The sequence below is a fragment of the Protopterus annectens genome, chromosome 2.part0 (assembly GCF_019279795.1).
Source record: "Protopterus annectens isolate FY-2018-M chromosome 2.part0, PAN1.0, whole genome shotgun sequence".
NCBI lineage: Eukaryota > Metazoa > Chordata > Ceratodontiformes > Protopteridae > Protopterus > Protopterus annectens.
In genome coordinates, this window is record NC_056728.1 from 767,160,747 (window position 1) to 767,173,022 (window position 12,276).

The 12,276-nt window shown below is 38.9% G+C and overlaps 1 protein-coding gene across 1 annotated transcript in view; it reads right to left on the reverse strand.

Annotated features, from left to right (window-relative positions):
- Nucleotides 1-12,276, reverse strand: part of GLIS3 (GLIS family zinc finger 3) — a 1,687,591-nt gene that overhangs the window by 748,599 nt on the left and 926,716 nt on the right. The window lies entirely within an intron of this gene.

A 12,276-nucleotide genomic window follows, 5' to 3' on the forward strand; every position in this document is an offset into this window, starting at 1 on the left:
AAGTCGCTGTTGCAAGCAGTGCAGTTTCACATGTCATACAGGAAGTAGATGAGCTCTAGCAAAAGGAACAGATTGATATTCCTCTCAATCCCATGAAAAGACAATGCCACTCTCACCCGTGTTGCTTATGATAAGAATGGTTGTTGCAATACTGTATCTCAACAAATCAGACCTGTGTGCTTATTTAAACATTACCGTCAGAATTTAATTATATAACAGACATTGGTTAAGGCTATCATTCAATGAAACATAACTGGACAATAGACAATTCAGTCATGACAAAAAGCAAACACTGCATGAAAACATGAAAATAACCTATATATTAATAAACTAGTTTGCTCTGACTCCAATGCGCAATATTTTAAACGCCATGCATATTGGACTAATCTGCTACTGGTGACATCACTGTGCAGAAGGTTTTCCTATTTTCATTGGATGTATATTTTATACGTTGAACATAATACTCAATATAGGGAATTTACTGATACTTTTCTGTTAGCCACAAGTGTATATCCCAGTCTTGTTATACAGTCCCTGTCATAAAGTGAATTCTGTCTGGTCTGCAGATTCTGCAGTGTTTTTAATACAGTTGCTGCTGATATTAATAGCAGATTACATGACAGAGAGTACTCAGAGAAACTAACTGCCTCTTTATTTAGGGTTGTTACATAAACATACATGCAGAGAGAGTTTTGTGAGCATTAGGATTAAGAAGAACATTCTTAAGGATGGGATATATGTTGTGCCTAGATATGCTTCCTTTATGAAGTGTATAGCTTTACTTATATTATTTCAAGGTGTTTGTCTTACAAACACAAGGTGCAGGGTTCGAGTCTCACAAGGGATAATTGGTTAGGCTTAAAATGGCTTGCAAGGGCAGTTAGCCTAGTTCATAGGTTCATAGGTTCATACTAGGCTATCTGCCCTAGGGCATTTATAAGCCTAGCCAGAGTGTGTGTGGCTTTCACCACCCCTTAGGATGAGAATACTATACCCATTAGTTTGCTGTGCCTCTGTCCAGCAGTGACACAGAGATGATTTCCGGGGTAAACCTACGATCTCCCATCCACTCGTCAAGATTTCTCTTGAACAGAGTCAGTGAGGGGCTCTGCCTCACATGGACTGGGATTCTGTTCCATAGTGTAGGGAGTCTCTGGGTGATGAATCTGTCCCTCCAGCACGTCCTATTTATATCCGTGTTGAGGTTTAAGTCTCTTGCTCTCGTGGCTCTGGTGGATTTGGATTTTTTGAGGTGGAGCATGTCCATTAATTCCGGGTTGGACATGGCCTTGTATGTCAGGCACAGATCACCTCTGAGCAGACGGTATGCGACTGAATAGAGCTGGAGTTTCTTCAGTTGGGCAGCGTATGACATATGTTTGAGCCCCTTTATCCTTTTGGTGAGGAACTTTTGGGGTCTTTCCAACTGCTGCAGGTGTCGGGTAAGGTACATTCTGAATGGGGCGTTGTACTCAATCATTGGTCTGATAAGTGAAGAGGGGTACCATGACCTCTCCTGATCTGGATGTGAATCCCTTCATGATCAGGTGGGCAATGTAGAAGGTCTTCCTAGCCACTTTGGCAATGTGAGTGTCAAAAGAGAGGTTACTGTCAACTTGGGTCCCCAGGTCCCTGATAACTTCTTCCATGTTTAATGGATTACCACCTATGTGGTAATTAGGGGTTACCTTGTTTTTCCCAAAGGGTATGACTATACATTTTTTGGCATTTAGCTTAAGGCCATGGCTCTAGCACCAGTTATCCATTTCTATGAGACCTCTCTGGAGGATGTCTGTGTCTGATGGAGTGTCAATTATGGTGCCCAGTTTGCAGTCATCTACAAATTTTGTCAGCCACAATCCCCCTATGTTTGCCTGCACTTCAGAAAAATAAATGCCGAACAAGAGGGGGCCCAGGACTGAGCTCTGTGGGACACCGCTTGTGACCGGCTTAGACTCTGACATGGCACCAGCAACTCTAACCCTGTGGGTTCTGTCCTTGAGCCAGTTTGCAACCCATCTTGTGACATATGGGTTTACATCTAAGCTGGTGAGCTTTTCTATGATGCCCGAGTGGGGTATTGTGTCAACGCTTTGCTAGGTCAAGGTAGGCTGTGTGAACTGCCTTACCCTCATCAATGGCCTTAGTGACTGTTTCGAAAAAGTCGACCAAGTTCAAGAGGCAGGATCTGCCCTTGACAAAGCCAAATTGGGTAGGATCCAGTGTCTGTAGGTCCCCAATGTCTTTATTTATAAGTTCCATTATGATCCTCTCCATAGCCTTGCAGACAAGGCTCGTCAAGCTTATGGGGCAGTAATTTCCAGGGTCCATAGAAGCACCGCCTTTGTGGAGTGGGACCACAGTTGCCGTACGCCATTCTTTGGGTACGTATCCTGTAGTAAGGCTAAGATTAAACAGCAGCCTTATGTGTGGGTTTAGTTCGTCATTGAGTTCGTGTAGCACACAGCCTGGGACACCGTCCGGTCCCATTGATGCTGTGTTTTTTGCTTTAGAGAGAGCAGCTCTCACCTGGGCATCTGAGATGCTTGGGAAGCTAGACTCTGGTGGGATAGATATTTCTCCTTTTGAGGGGGGGGGGATTTGCACTGAACCTGTCTGCCAGTATGTTGGCAATGTCTGTGGGTTCAGTAATTTTTGTATCATTTTGGACTAATTCTGAGCATATCTGGGAGTTTCCACCCAGGTTTCTAACATAGCTAAAGAAGGCCTTATGATTGTCTTTTGTGTCTTTAGCGATTTTTCTCTCAAAGTTGGCCTTGGATGATTTTATGAGTGATCGTAGTTTTTTGCTAGTATTGATCAGAGATGCCTTCCCTTTTAGGGATTTTGCTCTGTCATGTAGTAGCTTTCTCCTCTTGTTGTAGAGTTTGTTTATGGCTGGGGTCCACCAGACCGGCGCCTGCCTTTGGTGGAAAGGGTCTTGATTTTATTAGGGATTGCTTGATCCATACATTCCTGGAGGTGCTCATAGAAGGCATTTGTAAGGGTTTCAGCAGCGTGGGTTGTGGTTTCCACTGGCTCGGGGGCCTTGAAGGATACCACTCCAGTCTTAAGATGTGTGAAGTTTGCTTTTGAGAAGTTCTTCACTGTGGTCTTTTTTGCTGGGGTTGGGGGCGGGATGTGGATCTCCAGTGAGATTAATTTATGGTCTGATCTCACAAATGAGGGATATACTTCTGGTGTGGAGCATTTTGTCCCCATGTTTGTGATGATCAGGTCTAGTATATTTTATCCTCTTGTGGGAATGGTGACTAGTTGTTCCATAGCATTTGAGTTTATGAACTCCAGGAACCTTTGGGCTAGGGTGTTGGGGCTTGAGTAATGTTCCCAGTCTATGTTTGGGTAGTTGAAGTCACCCAATATGATGGTGTTTGGAGAGACATTCATACTCTCCAGTGTCTTCAGAAAGGCTGTGTGGGTTTCCTGAGTTTGAGAGGGTGGTCTGTAGCATGCTACAAACTGTAGGGCAGTTTTAACTATGGTTAATTGCACCTGGATGGTCTCCGATGCTTCGTGCATTGCCACTAACCTGGAGGTGTGGGTAACCTTTATAAATATGGATACTCCCCCTCCTTTTGTGGTTCGGTCCGGATTTTGGGGCCGGAACGCATGATATGAGGTATGATAATCTAATCTGTCTATGAACATAAGACAGTTGTTCACCTGTGTGGCCTTAACTGAAAAAGAAAAGAAAATGGCTGCAAAGTAAGACATGAATTGGATATATCATTTTTTGGAATACAGAAAAGAAGAGCAAAAGCCAAAACTGCAACTCCTCTTCTGCCAGAGAAAAATAATCTAACTTATATTATAAAAACCATGTTTTGTCCCGACAAACCTCACCTCAGCAATTTATGGGGCTGAATATTATGCATCTGTAATGCTAATATAATGAACTGTCATGTCAGGTTACCAATCTTTGTGGTAAGACAATATCATCATTTGAAGATACCCCCTCACCGACCAAATCAACTCTTTGATGAACTGGCTGAAAATTCAATCCACACATAGCCACTTTAGCCTTTTGAAGACCTCTTTTCTTTGAAGGCAGTTGTTGTTATTATTAGTCCAAATAAAGGTTTCCTTATGTGCATGGAGCATTTTTATTAAAATTAATAGATTTAGAAATCTACAATTTTGTCCTAGATCAAAAATTGCTATCAGTTTTTCTATAGTCCTGTAACTGTGATGTGACTTTTCAAATGAATTTAAGCAAATTACATTTTAATGATTTACTTCCAGCAAGTGGCTACCAATAGTAGAATTGTTAATGGAAAGGTGCAATAAGAACTTTCAGTTTATGAATATATTGTAAAAACTAGAACTAATTCAGCCAAAAATGTGAACACTATAGATAGGCCCCCCCCTGTAAATTAATCATTTATACTAAAATTGTTCATTGTGTATATCTTCTCATCTTTTAAATTGATGGACTACTGCAATTTTAAGTGAATGCTATCAAGGATGTAATTGGATTATTGTGTAAAAACATCGTTATCAGCTATTATCCATTATTAACTTTTAGTGGCGCCATACAAATGACATAACTCAGGACGATTTTGATCAGGCTCATTCACTTTATCTCTTTGAAGGCACTTTTGGCCAATTATTCATATTCCCATATGAAAAAAGTGCAACGATAACATTTTAGCATGTGCTTGTGTGTGTGTGTGTGTGTGTGTGTGTGTGTGTGTGTGTGTGTGTGTGTGTGTGTATGTGTGTGTGTGTGTGTGTGTGTGTGTGTGTGTGTGTGTGTGTGTGTGTGTGTATATATATATATATATATATATATATATATATATATATATATATATATATATATATATATATGCGCGCGTGTGTGTATCAGTGCAACAGTGTGTGTATGTATTCTTATGCGATAGTGTGTGTGTGTGTGTGTGTGTGTGTGTGTGTGTGTGTGTGTGTGTGTGAGTGTGTGTGTGTGTGTGTGTATCAGTGCAACAGTGTGTGTATGTATTCTTATGCGATAGTGTGTGTGTGTGTGTGTGTGTGTGTGTGTGTATATCAGTGCAACAGTGTGTGTATGTGTTCCGATGCAATAGTGTGTGTGTGTGTGTGTGTGTGTGTGTGTGTGTGTGTGTGTGTGTGTGTGTGTGTGCGCGCGTGCATGTGAGTGAGATTGTGTAATGACAATCTGCTGTAATCAAGTCATGGCGATCCTGCCACTTATTGTCTTAACCATTCACAAAGTTTTCACAGCATAGATTGCCAGGCCTTTTTCCCTGCTAACCTTTACCTACTATCTCAGGCTGTTCTCATATTCCAGCATCACAGATGGATGCCTTGCCTCTGCACTGGTGGGATAGCAGTTTAACAAGTAAAATAAGTAAATCAGCAACTAAATGTCTTATTCTTGAACACTGGTATTGACCTTTGCTAAAGCATATCTTGTGTAGCAGAATGCCAAACTTTTACTGAATAATGATGATTTCTGAATACTGCGCTGCAAGAATATAATGGCAGGTCCCAATGGCTTCATGGTAGCACAGTTTAAGATGGGTGCATCCACAAATTAGTGGAGTATTTTCAATTTTTTTATTTTTGTTTATTGTGTGTGTCTGTGTGTGTGTGTGTGTGTGTTTTATAAAACAGAAATGCTAAGCAAAAGTATTACATCAAACTGAAAAAGCCCGCATTTCTTTATGGACAGGTCACTCATGGCACACTCTTATTTTCACTATGAAGAAACAATAGCAGTAATATAGCTTATTTCTGTTCATTATGCTCCTTTATGCCCCATTTGCTGTGGCAATTTCACCCTCAGATAAGACAATAAGATATTCTTTGCTATGCATTTAATGTACTTTGTTGCTAAATGCTAAATAAATAAATAAGTAAATATCACTGGACAATTTAGCAACGTGAACTATAGTATTAATCACTTCTTTCACATCACAGCACAAAGGGATTGCTATCCTTAATATTAGTTTCATCTCGCATTTATTCATAACACTGCCGAGCCAATCATTTAAATACTTTTACAAGTAGCAGAGTCATGCTGTGAGCTGTTGTATTTACACTTTGTAGAAAAATAATTACTGAAATATGAGTTCTAGTCAAAGGTTAATGGAAATCTACAAGTTTCAGTAACAGCATTCTAGTAATTACATTTTAATTATAGTGCCAGGAAAGCTAAACTGTTGTAGTAGGTAGCAGAGTTTAAAGTGACTATATCCATGTGTTGGCATACAGTTTTAAAAAGAAAACTATAAATGTCAACATTTAGTATGTTGAATCTTATTTTTTCTTAAAATTCCTGAGTATTTTTAAGCAAAACTGAAATGCCGTAGTAAGGAATGATGGCTTCTATGTTTTCACGCATGCATGCGCACACACACACACACACACACACACACACACACACACACACACACACACACACACACACACGTCTACCTCTACTGTAACTTCAAACTGTGTACACATTTGTTTTAGAGGAAAAGAAACTATTCATTTTCTGCCTGTTTGATCCTGTTTCTCTGCCTTTGCCTGCAGTTTGACCATCTCTGTGATAATGGTGGTTGCTTTTTGTACATGAGCTTGCATAGGGTGAGACTGCAGTTCATAGTGGCTATCTCTTACTTTTTCTCTGTAACTTTTAACTTCTACAAGAAAAATAAAATACATATGTTTATTATGCTTTTTCATAACTGTATTTAAAAGGATTAGTTCTTTGTTTAAAAATGCTATCCCTAAATGTTATTAGTTGCTTACTTAAAATATGAAAATGTCATGGGTACTGAAATGATCCCTCTCAGACAAAGTTAAATGCTCCAATTAGGTTTAATTGGAATAGCAATGCTGCAGTCTGAACAGAACATTGCTATTCTGAATGAAAGGTTTAGTCTGAGCTCTATTTCTTTTCAATACCCCGTACTCTGCAAATGTTTCTGTGTAGATAATTACTTTAACTCCTACAAAGCCTAAGTGCAAACTACAAGCGAATCAACAATTCTTGCCGTGTTGATGGAAGCGAGCTACTTTGTTGATAAATAAGAATCGTATATCAAACAAACATTCTTTCCTAATCATAGCCTATTGCTAAGCCAAAGTGGTAGCTCCAAGGGATACGCAGAAGTGAAAGATAAACTACTCATCATTGAGAATGCAGTCTATGGCTTTAGGCTTTTTAACATTTGAGAATCCCATTAATTAAAATAAAAAATGCAATATTTTAGAAGCTATCATCAAATTTATAGATTTATGTGTATACATATACTCAAACACTATGCAAATTCAGTGGTCCTCCTGTTTCTCTATAGGAAACTATGGTTAGATTTATACATGTGCTTCAGGGTTCTCTGCTAATGAGTGAGGACCACAGGCAATTGCCACTAACGATGCCAGAGGGGTAACCATTAAAAACTAAATACCCCCACACTTCAAGTGCAAACCGGTTTATATTTCCAGAATACCAGGAATGTCTTCTAACATCTCATAAAGATTAGTAAGTATAATTTTTCTTGCAGTGTTACTCTTCCTTTCATTTTAAAACTACAGTTCAAAGCCCACTAAAAGTTCCAGTTTATCACCAAAAATAGCTTAAATTTTAGTTTCAAATTACCTCTTACACTGCACACTATGGATGTAACAGCACTGTTTCCTTTCATCACATTCATAAATTTATGTTGACACATAGCATAACTGCTGGTGCTTTATATACCATTTAACAGAGTTAAATAAACGTAACCAAAATTATTACAACCGAATAGAACAAACATTGAACATGTGGTATTAGTCAGTACCATTTTATTTAGATGACTGCTGATAAAAATAAATTGATAGCATGGATTTCTGAACAGACAATCTTGAAGTTGCATAGTGGTTTATCAACAGATAACTATGTCAAACCACTTTTTGGTACTCTGCTGTTGAAATGGTATTTGGATAAGTGTCATATTTTATTTATTTTAATGGTTATATGCTGTCAGAATTGCTTTGTATTATACTAAAAGTTACTTTAATACAATATTGAAGGATGTGGAACTTTTAAGAAGGCCTGCAAAGCTGAAACATATGTTTACAGGTATGAGTTTAGACAAGGGGACACAAGGATGTTAATTATTTTAGTCATATTTTATCACACTATACAGGTGGCCATAGGAATATCTTTTATCTAGCTCTGGAGTGATGCACCAATGTCCTTCATTACAAAACATTTAAAACCTTGGCTTGAATTAGTATGGGCAATTTTATACTGCAATTTATGTCAACACTTAAATAACAAGGAACATTAAAAACACATTTCAGCAGACATAGAACTTAGTAGAAGAGATCAGAAGTGTACCATAGTACATATGATAGTCACATGAGTTCATACTCTAACCTTTGTCAGTATCAGAAGAAGCCTATAAACCCTCGTTTCTCTGTGGACTCTCCATCAGCTTTAAAATAAATGTATCTTTTCTCATTAATAGTCTCTGATATAGAGTCTTTGCTCTTACATTTGAGATAGCTTCTTTCTCTCTGACATGTTTACCTCACAAGAGCTTGTCTTTTGTAACCCTGCCTTCAAGAGCTGTTAGGAAAACTATCCAGCAATGGTGTCAGCAAACCACAATGTGTCATCCTCATGGAGCTGAACTTTCATGGTGAAAAACGTATTTCAGAGCAGCCATGTGGTCAATGCCATGACCATTAAAGAGGATTGCTCTGCACCATGACACGAGAATGGATATTTCCTGTCATGGAAAGAAAAAAAATGAATGCTCCACTTTATAATACGGCAAAGGTCGGTATCCCACATCATGATATAAGAAGGCTGGACATTCCACACTATGACATATCATTGCTATTACAAATCCTGATCTGTTTGTGAAAGAAGGTATAGACCAGACACTGACAAAAGCACATGTCCACACCAATATATCTGGAATGATACAGATTAGAAACCATATTTCTTGAGGGACACTGTACTGATAACCCAGCCAGGAAAGACCAGACACCTCCTGGCAATCTATATTACTGGGCATTTATGGGTTCATAGGTCATAGGTGTACAGTTGGCTAATGACCCTATGTGCCTTTTTAAGCCTAGCTGTACTCCCCAAATATATCTTACACATTTTGGTACTCTATGGTGATTTTTTATGTTTGGGCTTGGGTGGTCAACCATTTACAAACTGCCTCTGTCTGTTAAAGACATAAGTGCCAGACTAAGGGTAAATTTCCAATTCCACATCCACTAGTCCAAGTTACGCTTACATTGGGTTAGGGAAGAACTCTACTTCACATGGATGGGAAGCCTGTCCCTGAGAAGGGGTAGTCTCTGAGACACATACCTCTCCTTCCAACATGTCCTCTTTTTGTATTACTGATGAGGTTTAGGCCTCTAGATCAGGTGAGTCGAATCCTATTTGCTTTCTGGATATCCAAACCAAGGCACACCAACCAAATGAAACCAAGAACAAAAGACACCATGACTGGTAACAGACCAGACTGCATGGGTAAAATATCAAAAAGCCAAATTTAAAAAGCCCAGTTAAGTGCTTTCATCCTATATCATAAGGACTTCATCAGAATGTTTCTGAAATATTTCTTGAAAATTCAAATGTCCAGTTATAATATTAATTTTCTTAGGAAGAAAAGCAGTAGGGGTGGTAATTCAGGTTCCTTCAAAGAACTTAATAGGTCTCCTTTTCTTCCTCTTCAAGCATGTTGCATCGTGAAGGGAGGAAACCTGTAACTATTCTGAGGATGGCACTTTGATGTGTATTGCAGAACTTGGGTGGTATATCCTCTGGCACAGAGGGGGCATATTTGTGGCCAATTAGGGCTCTCACTTATCATTAATCCCAGCAAAGCAGAAGAGAAATTATATGAAATTAGTGCCAAATGAAGTGGTTTGGAGATGTACAGCAGCAGGTCACGTACATTTATTCACTGCTTCTGTAGCACAGCTTACATTGTAAGTGGGAAGAGTTGTGAGTTCAAGTCTTCTTATGGTTGTATGCTTTTTTGCTTTTTTTATTTCCTTCTGATAGTGTGCAATCACCATCTGCTATGTGTTTCCTTAATGCTGCTTGACTCACTACTTCCTGTAGCTCAACTTGTAAATGAAGTGCTTGCCATTCAGTAAGTGAGGAAGGTCGTGGGTGCATATCCCATAAGGGGTGCATATAGGCACATCATTATTACGGAAGGGTGCGTGCTTCCTAACATTTGCATTATAGTACATCCCGGGTGATTGGGCAGTGGAAAACAAGCTGTGCTTCCTAGATTTATTAATTTAAAATGTATTAACTCATTCACTCCAGTGAAGCTCAGGAAGTTTGCACTGTAACTTCCAATGGGCAGAGCCGAAGCCTTTTGACATAATCAAATTATGCCCTCACATTTCAAACAAATGTTTATATCTCTGGGATTACAGGGGTTACTAAAGAGGTGTAAATGTCAAACTCTTCAGCACAAACTATTTTTACAGTGGTAGTATTCTTTAGGTTGTAGGTCTTAAACTGAATTTTATAAGTCACAGTAAACACATTAACCAATGGCAGATTTAGGCATGGGTGCAGGGGCGTGCGCTGGCCTCTTTTAAAACTCGTTTATTTATTTATTTATTTTTTTTTTTGGAAATCAGGTAGGTGCATCTTTTCTCTTTTCTGTACAATCCAGTGGTGTCATCCTGTCACAAAATGCATCTAACATACAATGGAGATGAGATTGGAGGTTGCAGTCAGATGATTTCTTTTTATAACGATCTTCCTCCTCCCGCATCTCCATTGCAATTTAGGCACGTTGGTGAGAGCTTAACCTGAGAGAGGACTAGTAAGCATCATATCGCTAACCTCAGATAGAACATCTACTTCTAAAGAAAAATACAACTTCAAATCTATCTGCTCTGCTAAGGTAATTTATGTTATTTTTATTTTGTTTTATTGCAGCATGCCAACTCGGTACCGAAATAAGAATCGGTACAGTTGATACTGTCGCGTTTTGCGTACTAAATTGTTACCAACAAACTTTATACAATATTGGTGGGATTCGAGTGATAATTGTTCTTGCTACTTTTTGTCTCTCTTTCTTTTCTTTTCTTTTTTTTTATTTAACTCGCATGTTGCACTTCTTGATGGCATCAAAAAGAGTCAGTCTGCATTGCTACTCTGTCTGTTTAATTATGTTATTTCACTCCATAGCGCTGACGGTAGCCATCTTTGTGGTGTTAAGCAGTAGCTTGAGAAGTTCCTTGCTTTTGTGTTATCATTTTTCTTCACTTGTTTTTGAAGTCATCCCTGAAATCCCCCGTTTAAGTACTAGATTGTTTTTAGAGTAGCAATTATGCAATGACTGACCTACTTGCAAATGTGCACTTGATCCGCGGTGATGCAGCGGTAGTGTTGTTGCCTCACAGCAAGAGGTTCTCCCGTTCGATTCTCGGCTTGGGTTGTGAGTGCCTTCTGTGTGGAGTCTGCATGTCCTCCCCGTGGTTGAGTGGGCATTCGAAAGACATGTGTTGAAGGTTGGGCATTGGGCTGGCAACTCGACACCATAAAAACCAACTGCCAATCATTAGCGGACCGGAGTTCTGCTGTGGCGACCCCTAACCAGGAAAAGCCGAAAGACAAACAACAACAACTTGATTCACATTTATCATATCTGGTGGTCTACATTTACATTTTAAAATGTAAGGATTGCAAAAAAGCTATAGGTTTGAGAAAAACATTAATTGCACTTATATGTATATGAGCGGTATAGTTCTTAAACGTGCTAGATGTTACTAACTGAATGTGTTTCTTTACTCCTGTTTAGGCAATGTCTCTAATTTTTGTTGTCTCCTGTTATATCTTGTTTTTGGCAAGAGGTTTCATAAGATTGAAATGGAAGCCACAATTACTCTTTTTTTCTTACTGCATTCATACATGCCTCACGCAAACACACATACTGATTTATATCTACTGTCATACGGGGTCTATAAAAGAATTCCAAGCATATTTGCATTCTAAACAGTCATGAGTTAAATAGAAAATTCTTTGTTGTTTTCTTTGTCTTAATAAATGTAGCTGAGCTTGTGTTGATTATAGGGGCACATCATTAGAGTCAGACTCAAGTAACTGCATTTAAATGGTAAAAAAATATGACAAACAGGCAAATTGTTCGGGTCTGTGTAACTGCCACTTATCTATCTTTCCTTAGTAACTTGATGAGCTCAAATCCATACAAGTGCATGTGTATTAAGACCCGTAATTTCTCTGGTGGTTCATATGACACAAAGCAAAGATTTTGCTGCCTAACAGCT